Consider the following 17,085-nt stretch of genomic DNA (forward strand, 5'->3'; position numbering starts at 1 on the left):
GGGGGTTTCAAAGAGGATGGCTCTAGACTGTTCTCAATGGTAGCAGATGACAGAACGAGGAGTAATGGTCTCAAGTTGCAATGGGGGAGGTTTAGATTGGATATTAGGAAAAACTTTTTCACTAAGAGGGTGGTGAAACACTGGAATGCGTTACCTAGGGAGGTGGTAGAATCTCCTTCCTTAGAGGTTTTTAAGGTCAGGCTTGACAAAGCCCTGGCTGGGATGATTTAACTGGGACTTGGTCCTGCTTTGAGCAGGGGGTTGGACTAGATGACCTTCTGGGGTCCCTTCCAACCCTGATATTCTATGATTCTATGATTCTATGAAGTCCTGAGAGCCCCAGCTCCCAGATTAGCGGCTTCTTGGCACTCCAGGCTCCCAGGATTGCTGGGTGAAGAACAGTAATTTTGTTTTGTTGAGCACTTGGAAGTATTTGGTTTTGTTCCAAACTGAAATGAAAGCAAACTTAGAAATCTTGAAATCCTCCATTAAACACAATTATAGATGAACTTGTACAAGAAAACAATATTGGTGAGCACAATAGGCAGTGGTCTCAGTGCAAAAACAGCCTAGGTTTGTCAAGCCTTTTTTTGTGGGGTGGGAAGGACAGACACATTGTGGTAGAGAGTTTTAAGGAAAGTCTGGAAGTAGGATAACGAGGTACCTTTGTGGATGTTCACAGCAAGCTCCTCCCAAGCATGTCGTCAGCAGGGGAGATAGCATGAAAGGTGCTTATTTGAAAATTTAACAAGTGATTGCTGGAGGCTGTAGTACTGCTGACATCATTAATAATACTCTTGCATCACAAAGGGAGTAAACAAGCCATGTGGATCCCAACATCCAATGTGGATGAGGGAGACATAGGGCTCAGTTGCTCCATGTGCTATACGGGAGAGGAATCTCATCAGGGAAGTATGTTTTATTCTCGTATTCCTAAGGGCTATTACAAATAATGGAGAGTAAGAAAAAGAGATTAAAATCCATAAAAAGCACTTGACAGGGTCCGTTTTTAACATCACTATTGATTTCTGAGCACCCAGCCCATGTTCATTAAGCTGGGAGAATTATAGCCACCCAATCTGGACAATGGAAACTTTCTCTCTTAAACAGACTCGTGATATATAATTTGGCTTTAGTTACTGGAATAGTCAGTGATTTCCCTTTTGTGGTAGCTCCGATTTCACATATTAAAATTATACAGCTCTGGAGTGATAAATAATCTCCACTCCAAGAACGCTTTCTTATGAGCACTGTAATACTATGTTAGTGTATCAGTCACACCTTCCTAATGGCTTTTTGATTCCGGTCATTTTCCTTTCCTTGTCCTCCACTCCATCTTCCCTTCTTCCTTCAGTTTTATTTTCCAACTCACACCCCGTGCCAGGTCTTTCCATGTAGACAGATCCATCTCCCTAGCTTTCTTATGAACAGGAGAGACTCAAGCAAGGCAGGTCTGTCCCATGGGTGAACTACTTCATTCTTCTCATGGTGGATTTGTTTTTAAAGCTGACATGTTAGACTACTGACCACCAGATAACAACATGCATGTTGTGTGTGGAGGGGGCCCCTTCAAATGGATTTGTATTCTTTTACTTTGACTTGCATGCAGAATACACCCATATATGTGCAAATGTGTTAGAACATCGAGGTCCCCTAGAACTGCAGGAAGGCAGCAGGGCCCAGTAGATGTCACAGTGGGCTAGGAACAGGAGACCTATGGTCCCTTCCTGATTCTGTCATTGACCTGCTGTGTGAATGCAAAGCTCTTCACCTCTCTGTATCTCTGTTTCCCCACCTCCAAAATAGGGAGAGTGATATTTACCTTCTATCATAAAGTGTTTTGGATTCTGCACTGCAGAAAAGACAATATAAAGCTTCACATGCCAACAAGGTTAACTCATCTTTCAAAATGGCACCAGTGGACACATCTCCACTGTTAGGATCAATAATCCCCATACAACACCTTTCAAAATCTATGGGTCCTAGACAAATGTCTCTGACAACATGCAGTGTACTCATCTAGTTGCCTAACTGCCCCAAAAACAGATACATGGGTGAAACCAGACAATCCCTACGCTCTTGAATGAACTCACATGAAAATAAAAATAAGACAAAAACACCATATCACCTGTGGGCGAACACTTGTCACAAAACGATCACTGGATATCTGACCATTCTGTCCTTGTCCTCAAAGGAAACCTGCACAACACCTTCAAAAGATGAGCTGAGGAGCTTAAATTTGTAACTTTGCTAACACACTACAAATCATGGTCTTAATAAAGACACTAGATTTGTGGCTTATTACAACAATGTGTAACCCCCCTTTTTCTGTCCTATGACCGCAGAAGTATTATCGGGCCACTTCATCTTGAACAGTCCCTGAGAATGTGTTAACTACTTATACGAATTCTGTTCCACCTTGTATTTAGCTGTGACACTGAGGAACTTTCCTAGACCTGAAGAAGAGCTCTGTGTAGCTCAAAAGCTTGTCCCTTTCACTAACAGAAGTTTGTCCAATAAAAAATATTACCTCATAACCTGGCACTGACATGGCTGCAAACAACCATCCTTCCAAGACAGGCAACGTTGGAGTACCACACAATTCTTTTACATGAGACACAAGGTCTGATCCTGCTCCCATGGAAATGAATGGAAAGAACCTTATAGAAGCAGGGTCAAGTTCTTCATAACCATGTTCCTATCAGCCCTCTATAGACATTATGTAAAAAATGGCATCTTCTTTCTAAAATGTTCTGCTGGCTTTGTGTAGCCACAGTCACATCCACTGACTCTAAAACAACATTATATTAAGTTTTACCTTTTTTAGCCCTACAGAGCCCAGACAGCAATGAGAGGGGGAAACTGGATTCCATTCCAGTTCATGCCTCATTAAGAGAAGTGTTAATGAAGCTCCACTTCTGGAATCTCATTACTAGTCATGATGTCTGAGTCAGAAAGAACCCAGCTGGCCAGTCAAATCCCAGAGTGAGGTTTCAGTACTGGCATTTAGAATACTGCTGGGTAACATATAATCTGAGTACATCTGATATTGAAGTCATGAAGGCTATGTCTACACTAAAAGCTAGGGGTGTAATTCCCAGCTAGCATACACGTTCTCACACTAGTTCAATGATCACTAGCCTGAGTATAAATAGCAGTGTAGGCCACAGTAGCTTGGACAGCAGCAGCATGGCTTAGCTGTGCCAAGTACATACTCATCAGGTTCAGGTGGGTTTGTACGCGGCATGGCTAAACTGCCCATGCTACTGCAGCAATACTACTATTTATACTTGTACCCAAATCAGTGTACATGAGCTGGGAATCGCACCCCCAGCTCATAGTGTAGACTGTAGCCTGAGATACAAACATTGAGACCAGACAACTAAGTCATGTTTACTCGGTCACTTTGCAAAGAGTTTGTAAGAATAGGGGCTCAGCATCTTTGAGCAAAACTGTCCCTCCTCCACTTTCATGTATCATGCTATATACTAGTTGGTGGCTGCTTTTTGCCCCAGGAGTGGTTGCATTTCAGAGATGCTCTCTATATCCCTTGCAATGTCTAGTGGATGGAGCACAGATATGTAAACCTAGAATACTTGAGCCTATCTTCCTAACTGTTAGGGGCCATAGAGTTGTGAGCTAGTCTCTGCCACTTACTCGGTGCCGCCTTAGCCAGGTCACCTAATATCTCAGTGCCTCAGATTCCTCATCTGTAAAGTGGAGCGAGGTAAGAGCGGTAAAATTATCTGCCTACCGCACAGAGCTGTTGTTAATGGGTGAAGCCTCACATTTGTATAAATGCCAACTGCTACTACATAAAAGTGACAATTGCTATGATGTATGGATGTGAAATCTTATCACAGCACATGTGTTTGCACTAAGTGCTGAGAGTCTGGAAAACTGGCTGCTGCATCCCATCTGGCATGAAATGATCACAGACCCAAAACTTGCCTTAAACACAAGAAATGGAAATATGTGCATGGGATCCTGTGTATTTGGAAGCCCCTTGTAGACCTGCACTTCGTGGGCTCAATAACCCCTCCAGCCATGGGCCTGAAAGGGGAGGAAATTTTTACACACACACACACACACACACACACACACACACTCTCTCTCTCTCTCAACTGCCCAGTATACCCATTTGGCTGCAAGGGACCCTGAAAAATCACGTAGACTGCATATATTATGGGTGCGGCTGGCAGCAACACTCATTAAACTTTTTTGGAAAATTTCAGCCGAAATGGTTAAGCCAATTCTGAACAAGGTTAGGGAAAATACATTGGTTTGCCCATGTTAAAAAATCCTGGCACATTTTCTTTGAATAGTGCAGCACCCTCATGCTTTGGGACAGGGAGTTGAAATTTGGCAGGTGGGTAGCCTGTGTGGCAGGGCTGTGCCTTTTGCCCATCACTGTGAAAATTCTCCCAAACCGTAAGTGTTGGGGGGAGGGGGGAATCAGTTTGCACATGCTCAGAAGAGACTTTTATTTTAGCACCTATATTCTCTAAAGATTCTGTCCACTCTGGGCATGAACCTGGCTGGGCTGAGCAGAACTGGGGACAAGGTGGCAGTGGATTGGGGGAGAACTGGTAACAGCTGGGCAAAGACTGGGACTGGAATGAGAAGCCTAAGGAGTGGAGACTGGGATTAGCTCAGTGAGGAGAACTGAAGTAGAACAGGGAGCCAGAAGGGGGGAAGTCACCCAACAGGATAGAAGGGCTCAAGTGTGGGGGGGAAATGGGCAGAAGAATATGTGCCCAGTAGAGTACACTCTCCTTCTGAACCTGAAATTGAAACCAGAATTCCTGAGTCTCACCATTCTTCTGTCATCAGCAAATAGCTGTTTAATCCTCTGGTAGAGTGTCCCAAAGTACTGGTCCACATATAGGATGACAACTTACTACAGCTGTCAGTTACTCTGTTAGCTCTAGTAGCAGAGCTCTGTGCAATAGATCTGTCTACATCTGGAGCTGGGGGTGTGATTCCCATCTTGAGGAGACATAATCAAGCTAGTTCTCATTGGTCCAACACACTAAAAATAGTAGCCTAGCCATGGTAGCAAGGGTAGTGGCGAGAGACGGGAGGCGCTAGCTTCTCTGAGTACAAACCCACTCGACCCCACAAGTACGTACTCAGGCAGCTAGTCCAGGTTGCTGCCTGAGCTACTGCAGACATACTACTATTCTCAGCTCTCCTAGAGCTAGTGCTAGTTTGTCTACCGGAGCACCAAGTACCGGCTCCAAGTGTAGACATACCCTATATTTTCCAGACTTGCTGATGACCTTGTGGGTGTCAATATGATGCCATTTTATACCCCAGTGTAGATTCAATTACAGAGACTCAGAACCAGAAGAGAGAGCCCATAATTGGCTAACACATTGAACTCTGATCCACAAGACGTCTCCAAAGTCAGCAAATTGCAGTAAGGTTTTAGTGGTGTCTCCTGAAAACAAGGAGCTTCTTAATTTTGGCCAGCGGCAAGGATACTGACAAGTTCTGAAGGGAGTTTCATCCAGCCCTCCTTTAGAATGTACACAATACATAGAGCCATAAAAGTGAACATTAAAATGATCAGTGCTTCAGGCTGTGTGATATACATCAAGGGCCACGCTTCCACCCCCCAGCCCCCTCTACACACAGAGCACCTTCGCCTTACCAGTAGTTTGATGCATGCTGAAGAATGTCTTACCCAGTAGCTCTCTGAACGTAAGAGTTTATTGTCCCCTTATTTCAGCAAACAATAGCCAAATCTGACCAGACCAGGGCACGGTTCTCTCTCCTTCCCCAGTTCCTGCCATGAATATTAACTATTTAGTGTAGCTTGACAGCAACTGTATAAACAGGTAATTGATAGCATCAGAGTGAATTGAGGGCAAAGTGGCTATAATCTGCATTTGTCAGGATGAAAAGAGGCTCAGTAGTTCACTGCAAACATAAGCACTATGGGGCAAATAAGATTTCCCTGGCTAGCATAAGAAAATAGACTGACATGACAGAGAAAGGAGACCGGGAATGAGAGAGAGTTGGAAAGAAACATTTGTTGACATAAAATATTTGGAAAATCCCTACAGATTTCCCTGGTGTGAATTCAGAGTGGAGAAAATTTTCAAAAGCACTTCAGTAGCTTAGGAGTCTAAGTTATTTTCAAAAGTGATTTGGGCATTTAGTGTCTACCACTGACTTTCAGTGACAATTAGACTCCCAAATTCCTAAGTCACTTTTTAAAATGGTACTTACGCACATAAATAATTTGGACCCAGATTATTGAAAGGTATTTTGTCATTGCTGCGTTCAGTGTCTACACCTAACTGATTTAGAAGCCTACATCCCTTTAGAAAATGAGATTCAGGTACTTAGGAGTCCAAAGCCCATGGGATTCAGTGTCTAAATCCCTTTTGAAGACATACAACCTTTGAAAATGAGATTTAGGCTTCTCTGTCAATTAGGTGTGGTGAGGGCGAGTGCAGCCATACCCAACTATTTTTAAAAATCTGGGCCTTCGGTTCTTGAAAATTTTACTCAGCCTAGTTCAACTACCTGTGTGGTCAAGCACTATACACTGCCTTTTTTCTGTTTGACTCCCACCAAACATTCCTGGCCCACCCAGGGGCCAGATCTTCAGCCAGTATCAAATGTTATAACTCTCTTCACTTCAGCTGAGCTATGAGGAGTATGCAGTGCCCCTGTGGTGCTGCTGAACACATTTGGGGAGAACATATTTGAAGCACTGTCCAAGCTTCAAGATACATCTGCTGTGCTTCTGGACAGTGCAGGCATGCCCTCATGTTCCATTCATTTAACTGGAAGCTTTGCTGTCCTTGTGCAGTATAGAAAACTCTGTGGCTCTATATACAAGTGGGTAAAATAGGTACCTCTTTCAAAAATAGATAAAGAGGTCCTAGCCCCCAGTCCTATGGCCTACCAGCTCATTTCAACAGAGATGGTTTATTTTGTTAGCTGGTCACCCATTTCATTGTTGTTCCTCTATGATGTATGCCACCCATTTCTAGTAACTCACTGCTCTTTCACCTATCAATTTAACCTCTTCATTTCTAGCTGTACCTCTGTGAGCCACCTTCAGTAATTCAATTCATTGCTCTCTCTGGTATTCACACTCATCGCATGTGTAGTAGCCCCCCTCTTTCCCAGTTTTGTTGTCTGTTAACTAACAATGTGTGTCTATTGTGTGTGTGTGTATACACACTCACACACACACACAGAGATTAAAGCCTGATCCAAATACACTGATGTTAATGAGAATCATTCCAGGACTTCAGTGGGCTTTGGATCAGGCCCTTGATCTTCCTTCATAAATCACTCACTCCAAGGCTCATCTCTGCACTCTTTCCACTTACTTTCTTTTCTCTTCATTTATTAAATGAAACAATGCCGTGATTTTGCCTCCTCATAGCCTGCAAAATAGTCAGGTCTCCTTTTCAAGTTGAGCTTTCTTCATGCTTTCAAGTGCAGCCAAAGTCCTTCCCTAAAAAGGCAGCAAGATGTCTGGCTGATAGAAAGAGGAAGAGGGGGGAAAGAAGAGCAGACTTCTAAGCAGAAAACCCCAAATTTCTCAGCCATATGGATTATTAAGATACATATGCCACACATTCTACATCTGCAAAGGGCAAAGCGAGGTGAATATGAGACCTGTAATTCCTTGTAATTCTTTTTGAAGGCTTTACTGTGTGGATCTGCTGTCCAATTACCTGTAGGGCAGCAAGGAGATTAGAAAGGGAAAGAATTCTCTGTGTCTTACAAAGGGACTTAAACCTGAAGAGAGAGTTAGAAGATTTAGCAAGCTGAGCAGTGTGGTATTTTAAAAGGGGACAGACAGGATTTTCCCATATAGCTCCAGGGCTTCAGTTTCATTCAAGCCACCACATTTTCAGAGACTTGCGTGGGGTGGGAACTGGCCACCCCTACTTCACCCTGTCTTGCCTTTCATGGGGCTCATACAGCATGAACCCTGTGCACCTACGGTATGGGTAAGTATGTTCTATCACTTACTTTGATAAATGACAAAATGGGCTTGGAAGGAGCCGAGGCTTAAATTCCAGACTGGCTTCATGTCACTTGTGTGAATCACCATTGTCATGGAGGGTTATTTTCTAAGAATACCAGGATCATGAGCCACTCTTACACTGACACAAGATGCTTCATGTTCTGTGGGATCCAGTGCTTAGATTTTGCTTTCCTTCCTATGTCCCTTCAACAAGCTTACATGCAAAGCTGCCCTGTTTCCTGGTGCTGACTGTCTGGGATACCTACAAAATGGGTCATCAGTAACTCAGCTATGAGGCTGTCCCCTATTCTCAGCCAGTCAGAATTGTTCCAACAACATAGTGTTTCTGTGTAGTGGTTCATTAGCTGGGAGTGTTGTCATTGACTATCCTGGAGTAGGTTTGACACCTGGCTGGTATTTGACCAGGCTGGCCGGGTTTTTAAGGATTTGCCAGTTGCCAGAAAAATAATTTAATCTGCTGGGTTTTTTTATGTGGGTCTAAAGATTTGAGTTATCACAATGCACTGGGATATGAAATGTTAGAAGTTCCTGTATCCAGCTAAAGGTGCTGCAGTGTTCCTACTTCTGCAGTTTAAGTGACTACAGATCAAAACAGTTGAAAATCCAGCAGCTTTCTACCCACCAACCCGTTAGCACACTGCATGTGTGTGTGGGTGTGTTTGTGTGGGTGTGTGAGAGAGAGAGAGAGAGAGAGTTGGAGTCATGCAAGAGTGAGGAGACCTGATGTTATCAATCAACTGTGTGTTCTCTTTCTAGATACTCTAAGTGGTTGTTGAAGGGGAGGGTCGCAGAGTTGCCTTGTGGTTGGGGTTCCAGTGGGCTTGCCTTGTGGGGGGGAAGATGCTAGGCTTTTATTTGGGGGGGAGTTGCATTTCAAAGGTGGTAACGGAGTGGTATTGTGTGCGCACATGTTAAGTTCTGGAACTTAACCATAACACTAGTTTTCCTGCATACGCAGTTTAATTTAGTACTTAAAGAGTCAAACTCACTTCTGTGCAGCAGGCCAGCACAAGGCCTATGTTCCACTTAAGACCTGTTCTGATATCGGAGTCAACTTCTCCAATTGTGGTAATGGGTAACAATGGCTGGATCTGCAAGCCCTCAGCACGGGGCTATCCTATTGACTTTAAGGGGCGTAGGACAACATGTAAATATTTGGACTGCTGTAGCATCTAGAGCCCCCCCCCCATTAGGGATCAGAGCCCACCCTAATGACTCCTAACACATAATTTAATGTCAAGGTATGAGCACTGCTCCCTCATCTTCTAAAGGCTCTTTGCCCTTTGCACAGTCACCTAGGGTTAGCCTAACCTTTCTGAGCTAAAACAAGCTGTCCACAGCAGCATTATGTACCAGGGCTGGGGGAAATCTCTTCAGATGATTCAAGATTCCTTCCAAGTGGCTGCCTCCAGGTTTGTTTTAATAACTCAGCTGTTTGAGTATCATTAAAATGGGTCTTACTGGAGCCTGCGATAAGACAGTGATCAGCACATGAACCAAAGTGACTCACTCCACAAATTATATTTGCCTGTATGTTAGGAGAATAATGAAGCCACTGCTGCAAGGACTTCTACTGGAGGGGAGAAGTGGAGGAAGTAATGGGGAGGCTAGAGAGAGGGCAGCCAGAGGAGCCTTGACAGGCCGGCCCAGTTACTGCAGTAGGGTTTCCCTCCTGGAAACTGAGGTTCAAATCCTGACACGTCACGTGTCACCCACGTTTATGAGTTGCAGGGGGAGATCTCAAGCTTGTCCTTACTTGTACTACACTGCTTGACAGGTTCTTCTCAAGAGCGGCCTGAGAGGCATAGCAATGGATGCTGCAGGTTAGAATGTGTAGCACCTTTCATAGAATAGGGGATGCAGGATTCAGCTCCTTTATCAGGGCTGCTGGACACAGCCAGACCCTGTGGTTATCCCCACTCTGTCTAGATCCTTGTCTAGACAGCTTGTCCTGCCTAGTGTCACCACAGAAGGTCTCTGTGAGCCTGGACTAAGCATTCCTGGAAAAGACCACTGACTGCACTACAGAAATCAGGTGTATTGACACAGCTGCAGCAGTGTGAAAGTACAGAGCAGGACTGATGTACCGAGGCAGTTCTATGGAGAAAGCTTGTCCAGCACCTACCTGTAGTGATTCTGGCTCTAGCCAATGCTCCCCTTCAGGAGCACAAAACTCAGTCAGAAATGTAATTTAAAGGAATACATCAAAGAGCAGACTAATGCATTCCCACCCTGTGTGCAGGGAAGACACAGAACATCTTCATTCAAACGCTGCAGATATAATCAGCCATTCAACAGGAGGAGAAAGTGAAGCCTTCCTGACTAATAACCAGCATTGTGCCAGAGGGGGCTCTCAGTGGAACTCTACAGTCTGCAATTAAAAACCCATGACTGGCCAGTGACAGCTGACTCATGCTCCCAAGGCTCAGGGGCATTTTAGTTGCAGTATAGACCTTCAGACTGGAGCCTGAGCTTTAGAATCCTCCCCCCTCGCAGAGTCCCTGGGCTCAGGCTGGATCCTAGGCTCTAACACCTAAACCAGGGGTTCTCAACCTTTTTCTTTATGAGGTCCCCTAATAAGATTTAAAACTCCATGGCCCACCTGTGCGACAACAACTGGTTTTCTGCATATAAAAGCCTGGGCCAGCGTTAGGGGATAGCAAGCAGGGCAATTCCTGGGGCCCCATTCCACAGGGCCCCCACGAAGCTAAGTTGCTCAGGCTTTGGCTTCAGCCTCAGAGCCGTAGGCTTCAGCTCCATGCAGCTCGGCTTTGGCTTTCTGCCCTGGGCCCCAGCTAGTCTAATGCTGGCCCTGTTTGGAGGACCCCCTAAAACGTGCTTGCAGCCCCCTAGGGGGCCCCAGATCCCTGGTTTAGAACCACAGATCTACACCACAGTTAAACAGCCTCTAAGCCCGAGTCTGCTGGCACAGACCAGTGCAGGGGGAAGGGGAAGGGGCTTTAATTGCAGTGTAAATATACCCTCGGGGGCTTAAGAGCCACTCACTAAAATCCTGCCAGCACACTGAAAGGAAGGTGAAACTAATTTCCGGCCTTTGATGGAATGAGCCCTCCCGGGATAGTGCTACACCACCCGTCCAGAGGAGTTCTCTCTGGTGTTCATACACACGCTCAGAAAGAGCAAAGACCTGTTGGATTTTCCCTTAACAGCAAATGGAATTTTTTTCAGCAACACTGACATTTTCACAAGGAAAATTTTGATTTTGCAAAAAGGACATTTTCCATCAGAAAATTATTCTGCTGGAACACTCACCTAGCTCTGCTGCTAAGACTGCTCCTGCCAGGTTCATTTTCATTGGTCCCCGAGGCTGGTTCTTTCCCAGCACAGTTCCCCCAGGACTGTGTGGGCTGGGCCAAGAGAAAGGTCACTCCTGCACAGTATTGGGCCTAGAAGATGCTGGAGGGCATGGTTGGTCCCAGCTGGGCCTCATCTTTCTCTCTCTCCCCATGCTGCAGTACTTTCTGCAACGGCTTGTGTCTGCTACTAGCTTCAGTTTCTTTGACTGGCCTTCTTTCTCCCTCTCTGGCTATGGTTATAGCTGAGCGCATACTTCAAAACAATAGTCCACCACTGTTCGTCATGGATGTTATGGGAGAAGTCTAGTGGTTAAGGCACCAGACTGGTACTCTGACACAGATTCACAGTATGACCTTGGACAAACCCTTTAATCTCAAGTCCTCAGCACCGCCATATGTAAAATAAGGATTATAATACTTCTCCCACCATTTGTCCTGTCCCAAATGATTTAGGAGCTTAGGCTGAAAGCTCTTTGGGGCAGGGATTGTCTCTGTGTACATACAGCACCTAGCTCCAGGAGGCCCTGATCTTAATTAGGGCCTTGAAGTGCTACTGTAATAGAAACACGAATAGAATGAATTTGCTTCAACTGCTGTGCTTTCCTGTCCCACCAACTAGTTCACAGGAGGGAGGTAGGAATGGCCATGTAGCATGGCATCTGGCCAATCAAGCCAACCAACAGAGCTCAGTGATCATGTGTTACTAGCAATCTACTCATGGAGAAGAGAAAGCAAGTGTTATCTGCAGAAAACACTCAGCAAATAATTTTGAACCAGGAATAAATTTGAAGTAACAATAGGTTGTTTGAGCAGTTCAGGAACAGAAAGAAAGTAAGAGCTGGAATTCATCTAATTAATTATTCACTGTGAATTACCTAACATCACCTGGTATTTATATAGCACTTTAAACATACAAAGCACTGTACAGGCAGTGGCTTCATCTACATGACAAAATTGGCACTGGTTTGATGACTGATTCATGTTAAATCAATGTAGTTAAACTGGTGCAAACTCCTATGTGAATACTCATTTTCATAGATTCCAAGGCTAAATGGGTCCACTGTGATCATCTAGTCTGACCTCTTGTATAATGAAGCCACAGAACTTCCCCAAAATAATTCCTAGAGCAGATCTGTTAGAAAAACATCCTGAATGAATTTAAAAATGGTCAGTGACCCTTGTTAAGTTAATTCTTCTCACTTAAAAATTTATGCCTTATTTTCAGTCTGAATGTATCTAGTTTCAACTTCAAGCCATTGGGTCATATTATACTTTTCTCTGCTAGACTGAAGAGCCCAATATTAAATATTTGTTCCACATGTAGGTATTTATAGATCAGTCAAGTCACCCCTTTACCTTCTTTGTTAAACTAATTAGACTGACTGTAAGAGTGATTTATTGCAATTTAACTAAAACTAATTTCTAAATTACTTAAACTAAACTGAAATAAGTTTGGTTTAAATCAAATCATATGCCTACACTGCGGGTTGCACTGGTTTCGAACTCACAGTTTAAAAATTACACTTTAAATGGTTGCTACCTTTTCCCATATGGCGAAGAGATGAATTTTCAAGAATGCCTAAGTCACATTAAAAGTCAATGAAACTTAGGTGCGTTGGGGATCAATTGATACCTAACTGCCATTGATGTCAAATACTCTTTGAGGACCTGGGCCTTAGGCTCATAATCACATTGGCACTTTTCAAAACATTACCCAAAGCCATTAACTCCTCACAACAGCACAGCAAGGTAGGTTAGTAAGTAATATCCCTGTGAACAGAAGAGGAAACAAACAGAAGTGATGTGACTTGCCTGAGATCAGAAAGTCAGTGGCAAAACAGGGAGAACTCCGCATCTCCACACTCCCAGCACCTTGCTCATTACTAGCGCCGGTCAGAAATTCTGATGGAATGTCCATAGAGACAGTTGGATTTTGGTGATGGTCCAAATTTCAGTGCAGGTCTGAGGGAAACTGTCTGTTTTCCTGCCAGCTCCCCACACAGTTCAGCAGTTTACTTGGAGGGAGTCTGGGCTTCCTCACTCGCAGCTCTTCAGCAGCCACTGGCTGGACAAATGGGGAGCAGGCATCCTGGAAGCCCTGGGAGTGCTGGCTCTAAAGCTCTCAGGTTCCCAGGGCCTGCAGGTCTGGGGCCACCACCCATGCACAGTAACTACCATTCTCCACACACCACTAGTCGTTACTCCAAACTATACGGCTTCTAATTATAGAGAAGAGAAAATAAATGAGTAGCTTCACCATGCCTTCATCATTTATTACTAAGTAAAGAGACTGGGTATAGCATCTACAGTGCCAGGCCCATTGTAGATAGGCAAGAAGGACAATCCTTGTCCACAAGATTTTATCATCAGGATAATCTACTAGGAGGAATTAAATGCCCTGGATACCAAGGGACAAAGGAACACTTCCTAGATATCTGGCTGGACACTCAGCAGGGCTTGAACCAGAAAAGCTGGGTCTGGAAGGTACCAAAGAGATGTTACGCTCACTCCTAAGCCAGAATTCCTGCCCCCCTGGAACATTCTGATACGTCAATATTTCTTTTCATCCTAAATAAAAATGTAAAAACACAAACATTTTGAAGAATAACACACAGTCTGAAAAGTTTATATTTGGAAACACAAACATTTTGTTTCTAGTCAGTTTGGCATTAAACTGCATCTTCTTGACCTACCCTGGTGCCTCATGGGAGATGTCATTCCAGTCCCTCGTTCACCCCATTCTCCTGTTTGGGCTAGGTTTGCTGGCTGGACTACATCTCCCAGAATGCACTATAGCCACAGAACTCCCATGATGCACAATGGTAGCTCAGCACCAGTCCCCGAAGAAAGAGCTCAATTTTGCAGAAGCCACATTCCATCACAAGGGCATCTTGACAGAAAAGTCCCAGCAAGCTCATTGGTTTTGACACTTCTGCCAACAGAGAAATCATAAGCAGACACTGCTGAGTCTGCCATTTTGTTTATGACAAGGGTTGTAGTTTTTTTAAAAAGAAAAAGAAAATTGATGAACCCATAGCTACAGATTTGGGTGTCATGAGCACAGCATTCCTCTAGCTCACCATAATGCAGTGAGAGAAGAATCACATCCTTTGATGGACCCTGTCATAAATATAAAGGGAAGGGTAACCACCTTTCTGTATACAGTGCTAAAAAATCCCTCCTGGCCAGAGGCAACATCCTGTTACCTGTAAAGGGTTAAGAAGCTCAGCTAACTTGGCGGGCACCTGACCCAAAGGACCAATAAGGGAACAAGATACTTTCAAATCTTGTGGGGGGAAGGCTTTTGTTTGTGCTCTTTGTTTACGTGGTTGTTCTCTCTTGGGACTGAGAGAGAGGCCAGACAGAAATCCATCTTCTCCTACCCATCCTAATCGAAGTCTCCAATATTGCAACCAGTATAGGTAAGCCAGGCAAAGCAGATTAGTTTATCTTTTGTTTTATGTGAATTTTCCCAGTGTTAAGAGGGAGGTTTATTCTTGTTTTCTGTAACTTTAAGGTTTTGCCCAGAGGGGGATCCTCTGTGTTTTGAATCTGAATACCCTGTAAAGTATTTTCCATCCTGATTTTACAGAGGCGATTCTTTTACCCTTTCTTTTAATTAAAATTCTTCTTTTAAGAACCTGATTCATTTTTCATGGATCTTAAGATCCAAGGGTTTGGGTCTGTGTTCACCTGTACCAATTGGTGAGGATTATTATCAAGCCTCCCGCAGGAAAGGGGGTATAGGGCTTGGGGGGATATTTTTTGGGGGAACATGTCTCCAAGTGGTCTCTTTCCCTGTTCTTTGTTTAAAATGCTTGGTGGTGGCAGCATACTGTTCAAGGACAAGGCAAAGTTTGTACTTGGGGAAGTTTTTAATCTAAGCTGGTAAGAATAAGCTTAGGGGGTCTTTCATGTGGGTCCCCACATCTGTATCCTAGAGTTCAGAGTGGGGAATGAACCCTGACAGGCCCCTTATCAGCTCAATCCAGCCCTGATCAGAAGTAACATTTTGGGGAAGGGACACGTGACAAAGAGAGGGAGATGAAAAGATTATGCAAACTGTCAACAAGTATATGACCAAGGTTTCCCAGTCCAGACATAGGAGGACCCAGCAACTTTCCACAATTATGTGTCTAAAAAAGTCCTTTGTGGAAGAGCGAACTCATCCCTAGAACACACCTTTACGGCATAGCAGCTCTTTCTTCATCTAGTATCCCCTGCCAACAATCACTATGGCCCTGACCTGCAGGGGTCTCTCTTCTCACAACTCAGCCCTCCAGTCAGGTCACAATTTGTTTCTACCCCTTCTAGGGTAACAAAGGTCCAACTAAAAGCTCAAAATGTCCCAACAGCAAAGATACTTCTGCCCCATCTTAGTCTGTTCCTCAGCCTATCCCTGAGGCTCGGTCTTCAGTCCCATCCTGGGCTCAAGAGTGCATACATCAGGCTTGTACCCCCTTACTGAGGGCTGGTAGGGAACCGAGGCTCACCTATTCCTCTAGAGTTATTATCTATTCAGGTTTTCCTCAAGATCATCCCCTTTTCAAGGTAGATGTCCTAGGAAATCTGTAAGGGTGCTCAGTTACACACTGCTAGCTGTGTGATCTTATAGGTTGAGGATCACCTCAATGTTCCTGGCTTTTGGACCTCAGAAATGGCAACCCTATACTGCTCTAGGGTCTAGCCCAGGACCCCTATGTTAAGAAGCTAGGTTTATTCCTTCAAATATGCTACTGTTTCTTTGGGCTATTTCCATTTCCAGCCTCCCTTGTGCTGCTTCCCTGCAGTCTATGCTTAACACAGTCTCTCCTCTGATTCCCCAGCCTCTAGCTTCTCCCTAGATCCTCCCTGCTGAAACACCACCCCTTAGGACTGCCTCTCTGTGCCTTCCCAAGGCCCACCACAGGGATTAATTCCCACTCAAAGACCTTCTTCAGTCTACCTTCCCCAGGCCCTCTTAGAGATAGGAAACTCCCTACCTCCTCTCTCCTAGGTCTATCTTCTCAGCCTACCCTACAGCTTTTGATTTCCTTCTTTCAAGAAGGCCCAAATCCTCCCCAGCTAGACCTAATAACAAGACACACCCTCCAGGTGCAGCAAAGTGGGCTAACTGAGCTTGCAGAGTCCAATTAATCCTTTGCTCTCCCCTGTGCTGGAGTAGACACACCATCACAGTCTTATACGGTCAAAGTTTGAAGCTGATAGAAAGTTTCTCCCTGCCATTCCCTTTAAACCTGGAGTTGGGGGTTAGTCTGGGGGTGTAGGGGGCTAGTACTTAACTCATCACAGGTGGCCCAGACCTACAACTATTAAGCCTTATAATTGGCACATGCAGCTAGCTTTGTGCTTTCTTTTACTCAGGGACACAGTGCTAACCTGCTCCCTCCTTCCTGACCCTCAATGAGGACACAAGTGGGATGTCTATAAGAGAGCAGGAGACAGAGAAGATGAAAATGCGGTGGGAGGAGGAAAAGCCTGTGAGTCTGGAGGGGAGTAGTCAGAGGTAGGGGAATATAGAGGCAAGAGAGTGATGGGGGACAAGTGAGTAGGAAGGAGCATGTGGGGAGCAGGAGACTGACATGGCAGGAAGAGCAAAGGTGGACAAGAAGATATCCTGGGGCAAGTGGGGGCAAAAGGAGAGGTTACTCTGAGGGGATGGGAATGAATGAGTAGAGAGAGGTACAATAAGGAGTAAGGATGTAGAGGGCATGTATGGTAGCTCCCATGCACACACCAAATCTG

General features: G+C 44.7%; 1 long non-coding RNA gene across 1 annotated transcript in view; it reads right to left on the reverse strand.

The window, feature by feature from the left end:
- Positions 1–16,512, reverse strand: part of LOC122459113 — a 31,063-nt gene extending 14,551 nt beyond the window's left edge. Inside the window, exon 1 of the long non-coding RNA XR_006279580.1 lies at positions 16,323–16,512. This is a non-coding gene — a long non-coding RNA (uncharacterized LOC122459113). The remainder of the gene's footprint in view (positions 1–16,322) is intronic.
- Positions 16,513–17,085: the final 573 nt, after the last annotated feature.

Source organism: Dermochelys coriacea, chromosome 3, assembly GCF_009764565.3.
Source record: "Dermochelys coriacea isolate rDerCor1 chromosome 3, rDerCor1.pri.v4, whole genome shotgun sequence".
NCBI classification, from domain to species: Eukaryota; Metazoa; Chordata; order Testudines; family Dermochelyidae; genus Dermochelys; species Dermochelys coriacea.